The sequence below is a fragment of the Triturus cristatus genome, chromosome 1_1 (assembly GCF_964204655.1).
Source record: "Triturus cristatus chromosome 1_1, aTriCri1.1, whole genome shotgun sequence".
NCBI lineage: Eukaryota > Metazoa > Chordata > Amphibia > Caudata > Salamandridae > Triturus > Triturus cristatus.
In genome coordinates, this window is record NC_140579.1 from 288,802,047 (window position 1) to 288,820,298 (window position 18,252).

The window sequence follows — 18,252 nt, forward strand, 5'->3', positions numbered from 1 at the left end:
ATGGCGAACAAAGCGGTACAAAAGGGGATGGTGATAGACGGAGCATCAGAATTAATCAAACACTCACACCCAGTCAACATATCTGGGTTTGATCCATCACCGTTCTTTAGCCCACTCTGCCACCCCAGTTCAGACATGGCCATATGCAAATCAGTCTGACCCTGTGCCTCATGGTAACAGTCCAGCCCGAACTGCCAAGCCATGCCTTCTCTGGACCGGACACAAGCTTCCTAGGACCGGTTTCTGGCATTTCAGCCGTCTTCAGCCAGGCTTGCTTGAATCCAGTGGCAAAGTGAGCAAGGGACTCACGTCTGAGCATACCCTGCCAACTTATGGCGAACAAAGCGGTACAAAAGGGGGTGGTGATAGACGGAGCATCAAAACTAATCAAACACTTACAACCAGTCAACAGATCTGGGTTTGATCCATCACCGTTCTTTAGCCCACTCTGCCACCCCAGTTCAGACATGGCCATATGCAAATCAGTCTGACCCTGTGCCTCATGGGAACAGCCCAGCCCGAACTGCCAAGCCATGCCTTCCCATGACCGGAAACAAGCTTCCTAGGACCGGTTTCTGGCATTTAAGCCGTCTTCAGCCAGGCTTGCTTGAATCCAGTGGCAAAGTGAGCAAGGGACTCACGTCTGAGCATACCCTGCCAACTTATGGCGAACAAAGCGGTACAAAAGGGGGTGGTGATAGACGGAGCATCAGAACTAATCAAACACTCACAAACAGTCAACAGAACTGGGTTTGATCCATCACCGTTCTTTAGCCCACTCTGCCACCCCAGTTCAGACATGGCCATATGCAAATCAGTCTGACACTGTGCCTCATGGGAACAGTCCAGCCCGAACTGCCAAGCCATGCCTTCCCATGACCGGAAACAAGCTTCCTAGGACCGGTTTCTGGCATTTCAGCCGTCTTCAGCCAGGCTTGCTTGAATCCAGTGGCAAAGTGAGCAAGGGACTCACGTCTGAGCATACCCTGCCAACTTATCGCGAACAAAGCGGCCAAAAAGGGGGTGGTGATAGACGGAGCATCAGAACTAATCAAACACTCACACCCAGTCAACAGATCTGCGTTTGATCCATCACCGTTCTTTAGCCCACTCTGCCACCCCAGTTCAGACATGGCCATATGCAAATCAGTCTGACCCTATGCCTCATGGGAACAGTCCAGCCCAAACTGCCAAGCCATGCCTTCCCATGACCGGAAACAAGCTTCCTAGGACCGGTTTCTGGCATTTCAGCCGTCTTCAGCCAGGCTTGCTTGAATCCAGTGGCAAAGTGAGTAAGGGACTCACGTCTGAGCATACCCTGCCAACTTATGGCGAACAAAGCGGTACAAAAGGGGGTGGTGATAGACGGAGCATCAGAACTAATCAAACACTCACACCCAGTCAACAGATCTGGGTTTGATCCATCACCGTTCTTTAGCCCACTCTGCCACCCCAGTTCAGACATGGCCATATGCAAATCAGTCTGACCCTGTGCCTCATGGGAACAGTCCAGCCCGAACTGCCAAGCCATGCCTTCCCTGGACCGGAAACAAGCTTCCTAGGACCGGTTTCTGGCATTTCAGCCATCTTCAGCCAGGCTTGCTTGAATCCAGTGGCAAAGTGAGCAAGGGACTAACGTCTGAGCATACCCTGCCAACTTATGGCGAACAAAGCGGTACAAAAGGGGGTGGTGATAGACGGAGCATCAGAACTAATAAAACACTCACACCCAGTCAACAGATCTGGGTTTGATCCATCACCGTTCTTTAGCCCACTCTGCCACCCCAGTTCAGACATGGCCATATGCAAATCAGTCTGACCCTGTGCCTCATGGGAACAGTCCAGCCCGAACTGCCAAGCCATGCCTTCCCATGACCGGAAACAAGCTTCCTAGGACCGGTTTCTGGCATTTCAGCCGTCTTCAGCCAGGCTTGCTTGAATCCAGTGGCAAAGTGAGCAAGGGACTCGCGTCTGAGCATACCCTGCCAACTTATGGCAAACAAAGAGGTACAAAAGGGGGTGGTGATAGACGGAGCATCACAACTAATCAGACACTCACACCCAGTCAACAGATCTGGGTTTGATCCATCACCGTTCTTTAGCCCACTCTGCCACCCCAGTTCAGACATGGCCATATGCAAATCAGTCTGACCCTGTGCCTCATGGGAACAGTCCAGCCCGAACTGCCAAACCATGCCTTCCCTGGACCGGAAACAAACTTCCTAGAACCGGTTTCTGGCATTTCAGCCCTTTTCAGCCAGGCTTGCTTGAAGCCAGTGGCAAAGTGAGCAAGGGACTAACGTCTGACCATACCCTGCCAACTTATGGCGAACAAAGCGGTACAAAAGGGGGTGGTGATAGACGGAGCATCAGAACTAATCAAACACTCACACCCAGTCAACAGATCTGGGTTTGATCCATCACCGTTCTTTAGCCCACTCTGCCACCCCAGTTCAGACATGGCCATATGCAAATCAGTCTGACCCTATGCCTCATGGGAACAGTCCAGCCCGAACTGCCAAGCCATGCCTTCCCTGGACCGGACACAAGCTTCCTAGGACCGGTTTCTGGCATTTCAGCCATCTTCAGCCAGGCTTGCTTGAATCCAGTGGCAAAGTGAGCAAGGGACTCACGTCTGAGCATACCATGCCAACTTATGGCGAACAAAGCGGTACAAAAGGGGATGGTGATAGACGGAGCATCAGAATTAATCAAACACTCACACCCAGTCAACAGATCTGGGTTTGATCCATCACCGTTCTTTAGCCCACTCTGCCACCCCAGTTCAGACATGGCCATATGCAAATCAGTCTGACCCTGTGCCTCATGGTAACAGTCCAGCCCGAACTGCCAAGCCATGCCTTCTCTGGACCGGAAACAAGCTTCCTAGGACCGGTTTCTGGCATTTCAGCCGTCTTCAGCCAGGCTTGCTTGAATCCAGTGGCAAAGTGAGCAAGGGACTCACGTCTGAGCATACCCTGCCAACTTATGGCGAACAAAGCGGTACAAAAGGGGGTGGTGATAGACGGAGCATCAGAACTAATCAAACACTCACAAACAGTCAACAGAACTGGGTTTGATCCATCACCGTTCTTTAGCCCACTCTGCCACCCCAGTTCAGACATGGCCATATGCAAATCAGTCTGACCCTGTGCCTCATGGGAACAGTCCAGCCCGAACTGCCAAGCCATGCCTTCCCATGACCGGAAACAAGCTTCCTAGGACCGGTTTCTGGCATTTCAGCCGTCTTCAGCCAGGCTTGCTTGAATCCAGTGGCAAAGGGAGCAAGGGACTCACGTCTGAGCATACCCTGCCAACTTATCGCGAACAAAGCGGCCAAAAAGGGGGTGGTGATAGACGGAGCATCAGAACTAATCAAACACTCACACCCAGTCAACAGATCTGCGTTTGATCCATCACCGTTCTTTAGCCCACTCTGCCACCCCAGTTCAGACATGGCCATATGCAAATCAGTCTGACCCTGTGCCTCATGGGAACAGTCCAGCCCGAACTGCCAAGCCATGCCTTCCCATGACCGGAAACAAGCTTCCTAGGACCGGTTTCTGGCATTTCAGCCGTCTTCCGCCAGGCTTGCTTGAATCCAGTGGCAAAGTGAGCAAGGGACTCACGTCTGAGCATACCCTGCCAACTTATGGCGAACAAAGCGGTACAAAAGGGGGTGGTGATAGACGGAGCATCAGAACTAATCAAACACTCACACCCAGTCAACAGATCTGGGTTTGATCCATCACCATTCTTTAGCCCACTCTGCCACCCCAGTTCAGACATGGCCATATGCAAATCAGTCTGACCCTGTGCCTCATGGGAACAGTCCAGCCCGAACAGCCAAGCCATGCCTTCCCTGGACCGGAAACAAGCTTCCTAGGACCGGTTTCTGGCATTTCAGCCATCTTCAGCCAGGCTTGCTTGAATCCAGTGGCAAAGTGAGCAAGGGACTCACGTCTGAGCATACCCTGCCAACTTATGGCGAACAAAGCGGTACAAAAGGGGGTGGTGATAGACGGAGCATCAGAACTAATCAAACACTCACACCCAGTCAACAGATCTGGGTTTGATCCATCACCGTTCTTTAGCCCACTCTGCCACCCCAGTTCAGACATGGCCATATGCAAATCAGTCTGACCCTGTGCCTCATGGGAACAGTCCAGCCCGAACTGCCAAGCCATGCCTTCCCATGACCGGAAACAAGCTTCCTAGGACCGGTTTCTGGCATTTCAGCCGTCTTCAGCCAGGCTTGCTTGAATCCAGTGGCAAAGTGAGCAAGGGACTCACGTCTGAGCATACCCTGCCAACTTATCGCGAACAAAGCGGCCAAAAAGGGGGTGGTGATAGACGGAGCATCAGAACTAATCAAACACTCACACCCAGTCAACAGATCTGCGTTTGATCCATCACCGTTCTTTAGCCCACTCTGCCACCCCAGTTCAGACATGGCCATATGCAAATCAGTCTGACCCTATGCCTCATGGGAACAGTCCAGCCCAAACTGCCAAGCCATGCCTTCCCATGACCGGAAACAAGCTTCCTAGGACCGGTTTCTGGCATTTCAGCCGTCTTCAGCCAGGCTTGCTTGAATCCAGTGGCAAAGTGAGTAAGGGACTCACGTCTGAGCATACCCTGCCAACTTATGGCGAACAAAGCGGTACAAAAGGGGGTGGTGATAGACGGAGCATCAGAACTAATCAAACACTCACACCCAGTCAACAGATCTGGGTTTGATCCATCACCGTTCTTTAGCCCACTCTGCCACCCCAGTTCAGACATGGCCATATGCAAATCAGTCTGACCCTGTGCCTCATGGGAACAGTCCAGCCCGAACTGCCAAGCCATGCCTTCCCTGGACCGGAAACAAGCTTCCTAGGACCGGTTTCTGGCATTTCAGCCATCTTCAGCCAGGCTTGCTTGAATCCAGTGGCAAAGTGAGCAAGGGACTAACGTCTGAGCATACCCTGCCAACTTATGGCGAACAAAGCGGTACAAAAGGGGGTGGTGATAGACGGAGCATCAGAACTAATAAAACACTCACACCCAGTCAACAGATCTGGGTTTGATCCATCACCGTTCTTTAGCCCACTCTGCCACCCCAGTTCAGACATGGCCATATGCAAATCAGTCTGACCCTGTGCCTCATGGGAACAGTCCAGCCCAAACTGCCAAGCCATGCCTTCCCATGACCGGAAACAAGCTTCCTAGGACCGGTTTCTGGCATTTCAGCCGTCTTCAGCCAGGCTTGCTTGAATCCAGTGGCAAAGTGAGCAAGGGACTCGCGTCTGAGCATACCCTGCCAACTTATGGCAAACAAAGAGGTACAAAAGGGGGTGGTGATAGACGGAGCATCACAACTAATCAGACACTCACACCCAGTCAACAGATCTGGGTTTGATCCATCACCGTTCTTTAGCCCACTCTGCCACCCCAGTTCAGACATGGCCATATGCAAATCAGTCTGACCCTGTGCCTCATGGGAACAGTCCAGCCCGAACTGCCAAACCATGCCTTCCCTGGACCGGAAACAAACTTCCTAGAACCGGTTTCTGGCATTTCAGCCCTTTTCAGCCAGGCTTGCTTGAAGCCAGTGGCAAAGTGAGCAAGGGACTAACGTCTGACCATACCCTGCCAACTTATGGCGAACAAAGCGGTACAAAAGGGGGTGGTGATAGACGGAGCATCAGAACTAATCAAACACTCACACCCAGTCAACAGATCTGGGTTTGATCCATCACCGTTCTTTAGCCCACTCTGCCACCCCAGTTCAGACATGGCCATATGCAAATCAGTCTGACCCTATGCCTCATGGGAACAGTCCAGCCCGAACTGCCAAGCCATGCCTTCCCTGGACCGGACACAAGCTTCCTAGGACCGGTTTCTGGCATTTCAGCCATCTTCAGCCAGGCTTGCTTGAATCCAGTGGCAAAGTGAGCAAGGGACTCACGTCTGAGCATACCATGCCAACTTATGGCGAACAAAGCGGTACAAAAGGGGATGGTGATAGACGGAGCATCAGAATTAATCAAACACTCACACCCAGTCAACAGATCTGGGTTTGATCCATCACCGTTCTTTAGCCCACTCTGCCACCCCAGTTCAGACATGGCCATATGCAAATCAGTCTGACCCTGTGCCTCATGGTAACAGTCCAGCCCGAACTGCCAAGCCATGCCTTCTCTGGACCGGAAACAAGCTTCCTAGGACCGGTTTCTGGCATTTCAGCCGTCTTCAGCCAGGCTTGCTTGAATCCAGTGGCAAAGTGAGCAAGGGACTCACGTCTGAGCATACCCTGCCAACTTATGGCGAACAAAGCGGTACAAAAGGGGGTGGTGATAGACGGAGCATCAAAACTAATCAAACACTCACAACCAGTCAACAGATCTGGTTTTGATCCATCACCGTTCTTTAGCCCACTCTGCCACCCCAGTTCAGACATGGCCATATGCAAATCAGTCTGACCCTGTGCCTCATGGGAACAGCCCAGCCCGAACTGCCAAGCCATGCCTTCCCATGACCGGAAACAAGCTTCCTAGGACCGGTTTCTGGCATTTAAGCCGTCTTCAGCCAGGCTTGCTTGAATCCAGTGGCAAAGTGAGCAAGGGACTCACGTCTGAGCATACCCTGCCAACTTATGGCGAACAAAGCGGTACAAAAGGGGGTGGTGATAGACGGAGCATCAGAACTAATCAAACACTCACAAACAGTCAACAGAACTGGGTTTGATCCATCACCGTTCTTTAGCCCACTCTGCCACCCCAGTTCAGACATGGCCATATGCAAATCAGTCTGACCCTGTGCCTCATGGGAACAGTCCAGCCCGAACTGCCAAGCCATGCCTTCCCATGACCGGAAACAAGCTTCCTAGGACCGGTTTCTGGCATTTCAGCCGTTTTCAGCCAGGCTTGCTTGAATCCAGTGGCAAAGTGAGCAAGGGACTCACGTCTGAGCATACCCTGCCAACTTATCGCGAACAAAGCGGCCAAAAAGGGGGTGGTGATAGACGGAGCATCAGAACTAATCAAACACTCACACCCAGTCAACAGATCTGCGTTTGATCCATCACCGTTCTTTAGCCCACTCTGCCACCCCAGTTCAGACATGGCCATATGCAAATCAGTCTGACCCTATGCCTCATGGGAACAGTCCAGCCCGAACTGCCAAGCCATGCCTTCCCATGACCGGAAACAAGCTTCCTAGGACCGGTTTCTGGCATTTCAGCCGTCTTCCGCCAGGCTTGCTTGAATCCAGTGGCAATGTGAGCAAGGGACTCTCGTCTGAGCATACCCTGCCAACTTATGGCGAACAAAGCGGTACAAAAGGGGGTGGTGATAGACGGAGCATCAAAACTAATCAAACACTCACGCCCAGTCAACAGATCTGGGTTTGATCCATCACCGTTCTTTAGCCCACTCTGCCACCCCAGTTCAGACACGGCCATATGCAAATCAGTCTGACCCTGTGCCTCATGGTAACAGTCCAGCCCGAACTGCCAAGCCATGCCTTCCCTGGACCGGAAACAAGCTTCCTAGGACCGGTTTCTGGCATTTCAGCAGTCTTCAGCCAGGCTTGCTTGAATCCAGTGGCAAAGTGAGCAGGGGACTCACGTCTGAGCATACCCTGCCAACTTATGGCGAACAAAGCGGTACAAAAGGGGGTGGTGATAGACGGAGCATCAGAACTAATCAAACACTCACACCCAGTCAACAGATCTGGGTTTGATCCATCACCGTTCTTTAGCCCACTCTGCCACCCCAGTTCAGACATGGCCATATGCAAATCAGTCTGACCCTGTGCCTCATGGGAACAGTCCAGCCCGAACTGCCAAGCCATGCCTTCCCTGGACCAGAAACAAGCTTCCTAGAACCGGTTTCTGGCATTTCAGCCGTCTTCAGCCAGGCTTGCTTGAATCCAGTGGCAAAGTGAGCAAGGGACTCATGTCTGAGCATACCCTGCCAACTTATGGCGAACAAAGCGGTACAAAAGGGGGTGGTGATAGACGGAGCATCAGAACTAATCAAACACTTACACCCAGTCAACAGACATGGGTTTGATCCATCACCGTTCTTTATCCCACTCTGCCACCCCAGTTCGGACATGGCCATATTCAAATCAGTCTGACCCTGTGCCTCATGGGAACAGTCCAGCCCGAACTGCCAAGCCATGCCTTCCCTGGACCGGAAACAAGCTTCCTAGGACCGGTTTCTGGCATTTCAGCCGTCTTCAGCCAGGCTTGCTTGAATCCAGTGGCAATGTGAGCAAGGGACTCACGTCTGAGCATACCCTGCCACATTATGGCGAACAAAGCGGTACAAAAGGGGGTGGTGATAGACGGAGCATCAGAACTAATCAAACACTCACACCCTGTCAACAGATCTGGGTTTGATCCATCACCGTTCTTTAGCCCACTCTGCCACCCCAGTTCAGACATCGCCATATGCAAATCAGTCTGACCCTGTGCCTCATGGGAACAGTCCAGCCCGAACTGCCAAGCCATGCCTTCCCTGGACCGGAAACAAGCTTCCTAGGACCGGTTTCTGGCATTTCAGCCGTCTTCAGCCAGGCTTGCTTGAATCCAGTGGCAAAGTGAGCAAGGGACTCACGTCTGAGCATTCCCTGCCAACTTATGGCGAACAAAGAGGTACAAAAGGGGGTGGTGATAAACGGAGCATCAGAACTAATCAAACACTCACACCCAGTCAACAGATCTGGGTTTGATCCATCACCGTTGTTTAGCCCACTCTGCCACCCCAGTTCAGACATGGCCATATGCAAAGCAGTCTGACCCTGTGCCTCATGGGCACAGTCCAGCCCGAACTGCCAAGCCATGCCTTCCCTGGACCGGAAACAAGCTTCCTAGGACTGGTTTCTGGCATTTCAGCCGTCTTCAGCCAGGCTTGCTTGAATCCAGTGGCAAAGTGAGCAAGGGACTCACGTCTGAGCATACCATGCCAACTTATGGCGAACAAAGCGGTACAAAAGGGGATGGTGATAGACGGAGCATCAGAATTAATCAAACACTCACACCCAGTCAACAGATCTGGGTTTGATCCATCACCGTTCTTTAGCCCACTCTGCCACCCCAGTTCAGACATGGCCATATGCAAATCAGTCTGACCCTGTGCCTCATGGTAACAGTCCAGCCCGAACTGCCAAGCCATGCCTTCCCTGGACCGGAAACAAGCTTCCTAGGACCGGTTTCTGGCATTTCAGCCGTCTTCAGCCAGGCTTGCTTGAATCCAGTGGCAAAGTGAGCAAGGGACTCACGTCTGAGCATACCCTGCCAACTTATGGCGAACAAAGCGGTACAAAAGGGGGTGGTGATAGACGGAGCATCAAAACTAATCAAACACTCACAACCAGTCAACAGATCTGGGTTTGATCCATCACCGTTCTTTAGCCCACTCTGCCACCCCAGTTCAGACATGGCCATATGCAAATCAGTCTGACCCTGTGCCTCATGGGAACAGCCCAGCCCGAACTGCCAAGCCATGCCTTCCCATGACCGGAAACAAGCTTCCTAGGACCGGTTTCTGGCATTTAAGCCGTCTTCAGCCAGGCTTGCTTGAATCCAGTGGCAAAGTGAGCAAGGGACTCACGTCTGAGCATACCCTGCCAACTTATGGCGAACAAAGCGGTACAAAAGGGGGTGGTGATAGACGGAGCATCAGAACTAATCAAACACTCACAAACAGTCAACAGAACTGGGTTTGATCCATCACCGTTCTTTAGCCCACTCTGCCACCCCAGTTCAGACATGGCCATATGCAAATCAGTCTGACCCTGTGCCATATGGGAACAGTCCAGCCCGAACTGCCAAGCCATGCCTTCCCATGACCGGAAACAAGCTTCCTAGGACCGGTTTCTGGCGTTTCAGCCGTCTTCAGCCAGGCTTGCTTGAATCCAGTGGCAAAGTGAGCAAGGGACTCACGTCCGAGCATACCCTGCCAACTTATCGCGAACAAAGCGGCCAAAAAGGGGGTGGTGATAGACGGAGCATCAGAACTAATCAAACACTCACACCCAGTCAACAGATCTGCGTTTGATCCATCACCGTTCTTTAGCCCACTCTGCCACCCCAGTTCAGACATGGCCATATGCAAATCAGTCTGACCCTATGCCTCATGGGAACAGTCCAGCCCGAACTGCCAAGCCATGCCTTCCCATGACCGGAAACAAGCTTCCTAGGACCGGTTTCTGGCATTTCAGCCGTCTTCAGCCAGGCTTGCTTAAATCCAGTGGCAAAGTGAGCAAGGGACTTCATCTGAGCATACCCTGCCAACTTATGGCGAACAAAGCGGTACAAAAGGGGGTGGTGATAGACGGAGCATCAGATCTAATCAAACACTCACACCCAGTCAACAGATCTGGGTTTGATCCATCACCGTTCTTTAGCCCACTCCGCCACCCCAGTTCAGACATGGCCATATGCAAATCAGTCTGACCCTGTGCCTCATGGGAACAGTCCAGCCCGAACTGCCAAGCCATGCCTTCCCTGGACCGGAAACAAGCTTCCTAGGACCGGTTTCTGGCATTTCAGCCATCTTCAGCCAGGCTTGCTTGAATCCAGTGGCAAAGTGAGCAAGGGACTAACGTCTGAGCATACCCTGCCAACTTATGGCGAACAAAGCGGTACAAAAGGGGGTGGTGATAGACGGAGCATCAGAACTAATAAAACACTCACACCCAGTCAACAGATCTGGGTTTGATCCATCACCGTTCTTTAGCCCACTCTGCCACCCCAGTTCAGACATGGCCATATGCAAATCAGTCTGACCCTGTGCCTCATGGGAACAGTCCAGCCCAAACTGCCAAGCCATGCCTTCCCATGACCGGAAACAAGCTTCCTAGGACCGGTTTCTGGCATTTCAGCCGTCTTCAGCCAGGCTTGCTTGAATCCAGTGGCAAAGTGAGCAAGGGACTCGCGTCTGAGCATACCCTGCCAACTTATGGCAAACAAAGAGGTACAAAAGGGGGTGGTGATAGACGGAGCATCACAACTAATCAGACACTCACACCCAGTCAACAGATCTGGGTTTGATCCATCACCGTTCTTTAGCCCACTCTGCCACCCCAGTTCAGACATGGCCATATGCAAATCAGTCTGACCCTGTGCCTCATGGGAACAGTCCAGCCCGAACTGCCAAACCATGCCTTCCCTGGACCGGAAACAAACTTCCTAGAACCGGTTTCTGGCATTTCAGCCCTTTTCAGCCAGGCTTGCTTGAAGCCAGTGGCAAAGTGAGCAAGGGACTAACGTCTGACCATACCCTGCCAACTTATGGCGAACAAAGCGGTACAAAAGGGGGTGGTGATAGACGGAGCATCAGAACTAATCAAACACTCACACCCAGTCAACAGATCTGGGTTTGATCCATCACCGTTCTTTAGCCCACTCTGCCACCCCAGTTCAGACATGGCCATATGCAAATCAGTCTGACCCTATGCCTCATGGGAACAGTCCAGCCCGAACTGCCAAGCCATGCCTTCCCTGGACCGGACACAAGCTTCCTAGGACCGGTTTCTGGCATTTCAGCCATCTTCAGCCAGGCTTGCTTGAATCCAGTGGCAAAGTGAGCAAGGGACTCACGTCTGAGCATACCATGCCAACTTATGGCGAACAAAGCGGTACAAAAGGGGATGGTGATAGACGGAGCATCAGAATTAATCAAACACTCACACCCAGTCAACAGATCTGGGTTTGATCCATCACCGTTCTTTAGCCCACTCTGCCACCCCAGTTCAGACATGGCCATATGCAAATCAGTCTGACCCTGTGCCTCATGGTAACAGTCCAGCCCGAACTGCCAAGCCATGCCTTCTCTGGACCGGAAACAAGCTTCCTAGGACCGGTTTCTGGCATTTCAGCCGTCTTCAGCCAGGCTTGCTTGAATCCAGTGGCAAAGTGAGCAAGGGACTCACGTCTGAGCATACCCTGCCAACTTATGGCGAACAAAGCGGTACAAAAGGGGGTGGTGATAGACGGAGCATCAAAACTAATCAAACACTCACAACCAGTCAACAGATCTGGTTTTGATCCATCACCGTTCTTTAGCCCACTCTGCCACCCCAGTTCAGACATGGCCATATGCAAATCAGTCTGACCCTGTGCCTCATGGGAACAGCCCAGCCCGAACTGCCAAGCCATGCCTTCCCATGACCGGAAACAAGCTTCCTAGGACCGGTTTCTGGCATTTAAGCCGTCTTCAGCCAGGCTTGCTTGAATCCAGTGGCAAAGTGAGCAAGGGACTCACGTCTGAGCATACCCTGCCAACTTATGGCGAACAAAGCGGTACAAAAGGGGGTGGTGATAGACGGAGCATCAGAACTAATCAAACACTCACAAACAGTCAACAGAACTGGGTTTGATCCATCACCGTTCTTTAGCCCACTCTGCCACCCCAGTTCAGACATGGCCATATGCAAATCAGTCTGACCCTGTGCCTCATGGGAACAGTCCAGCCCGAACTGCCAAGCCATGCCTTCCCATGACCGGAAACAAGCTTCCTAGGACCGGTTTCTGGCATTTCAGCCGTTTTCAGCCAGGCTTGCTTGAATCCAGTGGCAAAGTGAGCAAGGGACTCACGTCTGAGCATACCCTGCCAACTTATCGCGAACAAAGCGGCCAAAAAGGGGGTGGTGATAGACGGAGCATCAGAACTAATCAAACACTCACACCCAGTCAACAGATCTGCGTTTGATCCATCACCGTTCTTTAGCCCACTCTGCCACCCCAGTTCAGACATGGCCATATGCAAATCAGTCTGACCCTATGCCTCATGGGAACAGTCCAGCCCGAACTGCCAAGCCATGCCTTCCCATGACCGGAAACAAGCTTCCTAGGACCGGTTTCTGGCATTTCAGCCGTCTTCCGCCAGGCTTGCTTGAATCCAGTGGCAATGTGAGCAAGGGACTCTCGTCTGAGCATACCCTGCCAACTTATGGCGAACAAAGCGGTACAAAAGGGGGTGGTGATAGACGGAGCATCAAAACTAATCAAACACTCACGCCCAGTCAACAGATCTGGGTTTGATCCATCACCGTTCTTTAGCCCACTCTGCCACCCCAGTTCAGACACGGCCATATGCAAATCAGTCTGACCCTGTGCCTCATGGTAACAGTCCAGCCCGAACTGCCAAGCCATGCCTTCCCTGGACCGGAAACAAGCTTCCTAGGACCGGTTTCTGGCATTTCAGCAGTCTTCAGCCAGGCTTGCTTGAATCCAGTGGCAAAGTGAGCAGGGGACTCACGTCTGAGCATACCCTGCCAACTTATGGCGAACAAAGCGGTACAAAAGGGGGTGGTGATAGACGGAGCATCAGAACTAATCAAACACTCACACCCAGTCAACAGATCTGGGTTTGATCCATCACCGTTCTTTAGCCCACTCTGCCACCCCAGTTCAGACATGGCCATATGCAAATCAGTCTGACCCTGTGCCTCATGGGAACAGTCCAGCCCGAACTGCCAAGCCATGCCTTCCCTGGACCAGAAACAAGCTTCCTAGAACCGGTTTCTGGCATTTCAGCCGTCTTCAGCCAGGCTTGCTTGAATCCAGTGGCAAAGTGAGCAAGGGACTCATGTCTGAGCATACCCTGCCAACTTATGGCGAACAAAGCGGTACAAAAGGGGGTGGTGATAGACGGAGCATCAGAACTAATCAAACACTTACACCCAGTCAACAGACATGGGTTTGATCCATCACCGTTCTTTATCCCACTCTGCCACCCCAGTTCGGACATGGCCATATTCAAATCAGTCTGACCCTGTGCCTCATGGGAACAGTCCAGCCCGAACTGCCAAGCCATGCCTTCCCTGGACCGGAAACAAGCTTCCTAGGACCGGTTTCTGGCATTTCAGCCGTCTTCAGCCAGGCTTGCTTGAATCCAGTGGCAATGTGAGCAAGGGACTCACGTCTGAGCATACCCTGCCACATTATGGCGAACAAAGCGGTACAAAAGGGGGTGGTGATAGACGGAGCATCAGAACTAATCAAACACTCACACCCTGTCAACAGATCTGGGTTTGATCCATCACCGTTCTTTAGCCCACTCTGCCACCCCAGTTCAGACATCGCCATATGCAAATCAGTCTGACCCTGTGCCTCATGGGAACAGTCCAGCCCGAACTGCCAAGCCATGCCTTCCCTGGACCGGAAACAAGCTTCCTAGGACCGGTTTCTGGCATTTCAGCCGTCTTCAGCCAGGCTTGCTTGAATCCAGTGGCAAAGTGAGCAAGGGACTCACGTCTGAGCATTCCCTGCCAACTTATGGCGAACAAAGAGGTACAAAAGGGGGTGGTGATAAACGGAGCATCAGAACTAATCAAACACTCACACCCAGTCAACAGATCTGGGTTTGATCCATCACCGTTGTTTAGCCCACTCTGCCACCCCAGTTCAGACATGGCCATATGCAAAGCAGTCTGACCCTGTGCCTCATGGGCACAGTCCAGCCCGAACTGCCAAGCCATGCCTTCCCTGGACCGGAAACAAGCTTCCTAGGACTGGTTTCTGGCATTTCAGCCGTCTTCAGCCAGGCTTGCTTGAATCCAGTGGCAAAGTGAGCAAGGGACTCACGTCTGAGCATACCATGCCAACTTATGGCGAACAAAGCGGTACAAAAGGGGATGGTGATAGACGGAGCATCAGAATTAATCAAACACTCACACCCAGTCAACAGATCTGGGTTTGATCCATCACCGTTCTTTAGCCCACTCTGCCACCCCAGTTCAGACATGGCCATATGCAAATCAGTCTGACCCTGTGCCTCATGGTAACAGTCCAGCCCGAACTGCCAAGCCATGCCTTCCCTGGACCGGAAACAAGCTTCCTAGGACCGGTTTCTGGCATTTCAGCCGTCTTCAGCCAGGCTTGCTTGAATCCAGTGGCAAAGTGAGCAAGGGACTCACGTCTGAGCATACCCTGCCAACTTATGGCGAACAAAGCGGTACAAAAGGGGGTGGTGATAGACGGAGCATCAAAACTAATCAAACACTCACAACCAGTCAACAGATCTGGGTTTGATCCATCACCGTTCTTTAGCCCACTCTGCCACCCCAGTTCAGACATGGCCATATGCAAATCAGTCTGACCCTGTGCCTCATGGGAACAGCCCAGCCCGAACTGCCAAGCCATGCCTTCCCATGACCGGAAACAAGCTTCCTAGGACCGGTTTCTGGCATTTAAGCCGTCTTCAGCCAGGCTTGCTTGAATCCAGTGGCAAAGTGAGCAAGGGACTCACGTCTGAGCATACCCTGCCAACTTATGGCGAACAAAGCGGTACAAAAGGGGGTGGTGATAGACGGAGCATCAGAACTAATCAAACACTCACAAACAGTCAACAGAACTGGGTTTGATCCATCACCGTTCTTTAGCCCACTCTGCCACCCCAGTTCAGACATGGCCATATGCAAATCAGTCTGACCCTGTGCCATATGGGAACAGTCCAGCCCGAACTGCCAAGCCATGCCTTCCCATGACCGGAAACAAGCTTCCTAGGACCGGTTTCTGGCGTTTCAGCCGTCTTCAGCCAGGCTTGCTTGAATCCAGTGGCAAAGTGAGCAAGGGACTCACGTCCGAGCATACCCTGCCAACTTATCGCGAACAAAGCGGCCAAAAAGGGGGTGGTGATAGACGGAGCATCAGAACTAATCAAACACTCACACCCAGTCAACAGATCTGCGTTTGATCCATCACCGTTCTTTAGCCCACTCTGCCACCCCAGTTCAGACATGGCCATATGCAAATCAGTCTGACCCTATGCCTCATGGGAACAGTCCAGCCCGAACTGCCAAGCCATGCCTTCCCATGACCGGAAACAAGCTTCCTAGGACCGGTTTCTGGCATTTCAGCCGTCTTCAGCCAGGCTTGCTTAAATCCAGTGGCAAAGTGAGCAAGGGACTTCATCTGAGCATACCCTGCCAACTTATGGCGAACAAAGCGGTACAAAAGGGGGTGGTGATAGACGGAGCATCAGATCTAATCAAACACTCACACCCAGTCAACAGATCTGGGTTTGATCCATCACCGTTCTTTAGCCCACTCCGCCACCCCAGTTCAGACATGGCCATATGCAAATCAGTCTGACCCTGTGCCTCATGGTAACAGTCCAGCCCGAACTGCCAAGCCATGCCTTCCCTGGACCAGAAACAAGCTTCCTAGAACCGGTTTCTGGCATTTCAGCCGTCTTCAGCCAGGCTTGCTTGAATCCAGTGGCAAAGTGAGCAAGGGACTCATGTCTGAGCATACCCTGCCAACTTATGGCGAACAAAGCGGTACAAAAGGGGGTGGTGATAGACGGAGCATCAGAACTAATCAAACACTTACACCCAGTCAACAGACATGGGTTTGATCCATCACCGTTCTTTATCCCACTCTGCCACCCCAGTTCGGACATGGCCATATTCAAATCAGTCTGACCCTGTGCCTCATGGGAACAGTCCAGCCCGAACTGCCAAGCCATGCCTTCCCTGGACCGGAAACAAGCTTCCTAGGACCGGTTTCTGGCATTTCAGCCGTCTTCAGCCAGGCTTGCTTGAATCCAGTGGCAATGTGAGCAAGGGACTCACGTCTGAGCATACCCTGCCACATTATGGCGAACAAAGCGGTACAAAAGGGGGTGGTGATAGACGGAGCATCAGAACTAATCAAACACTCACACCCTGTCAACAGATCTGGGTTTGATCCATCACCGTTCTTTAGCCCACTCTGCCACCCCAGTTCAGACATCGCCATATGCAAATCAGTCTGACCCTGTGCCTCATGGGAACAGTCCAGCCCGAACTGCCAAGCCATGCCTTCCCTGGACCGGAAACAAGCTTCCTAGGACCGGTTTCTGGCATTTCAGCCGTCTTCAGCCAGGCTTGCTTGAATCCAGTGGCAAAGTGAGCAAGGGACTCACGTCTGAGCATTCCCTGCCAACTTATGGCGAACAAAGAGGTACAAAAGGGGGTGGTGATAAACGGAGCATCAGAACTAATCAAACACTCACACCCAGTCAACAGATCTGGGTTTGATCCATCACCGTTGTTTAGCCCACTCTGCCACCCCAGTTCAGACATGGCCATATGCAAAGCAGTCTGACCCTGTGCCTCATGGGCACAGTCCAGCCCGAACTGCCAAGCCATGCCTTCCCTGGACCGGAAACAAGCTTCCTAGGACTGGTTTCTGGCATTTCAGCCGTCTTCAGCCAGGCTTGCTTGAATCCAGTGGCAAAGTGAGCAAGGGACTCACGTCTGAGCATACCATGCCAACTTATGGCGAACAAAGCGGTACAAAAGGGGATGGTGATAGACGGAGCATCAGAATTAATCAAACACTCACACCCAGTCAACAGATCTGGGTTTGATCCATCACCGTTCTTTAGCCCACTCTGCCACCCCAGTTCAGACATGGCCATATGCAAATCAGTCTGACCCTGTGCCTCATGGTAACAGTCCAGCCCGAACTGCCAAGCCATGCCTTCCCTGGACCGGAAACAAGCTTCCTAGGACCGGTTTCTGGCATTTCAGCCGTCTTCAGCCAGGCTTGCTTGAATCCAGTGGCAAAGTGAGCAAGGGACTCACGTCTGAGCATACCCTGCCAACTCATGGCGAACAAAGCGGTACAAAAGGGGGTGGTGATAGACGGAGCATCAAAACTAATCAAACACTCACAACCAGTCAACAGATCTGGGTTTGATCCATCACCGTTCTTTAGCCCACTCTGCCACCCCAGTTCAGACATGGCCATATGCAAATCAGTCTGACCCTGTGCCTCATGGGAACAGCCCAGCCCGAACTGCCAAGCCATGCCTTCCCATGACCGGAAACAAGCTTCCTAGGACCGGTTTCTGGCATTTAAGCCGTCTTCAGCCAGGCTTGCTTGAATCCAGTGGCAAAGTGAGCAAGGGACTCACGTCTGAGCATACCCTGCCAACTTATGGCGAACAAAGCGGTACAAAATGGGGTGGTGATAGACGGAGCATCAGAACTAATCAAACACTCACAAACAGTCAACAGAACTGGGTTTGATCCATCACCGTTCTTTAGCCCACTCTGCCACCCCAGTTCAGACATGGCCATATGCAAATCAGTCTGACCCTGTGCCATATGGGAACAGTCCAGCCCGAACTGCCAAGCCATGCCTTCCCTGGACCGGAAACAAGCTTCCTAGGACCGGTTTCTGGCGTTTCAGCCGTCTTCAGCCAGGCTTGCTTGAATCCAGTGGCAAAGTGAGCAAGGGACTCACGTCCGAGCATACCCTGC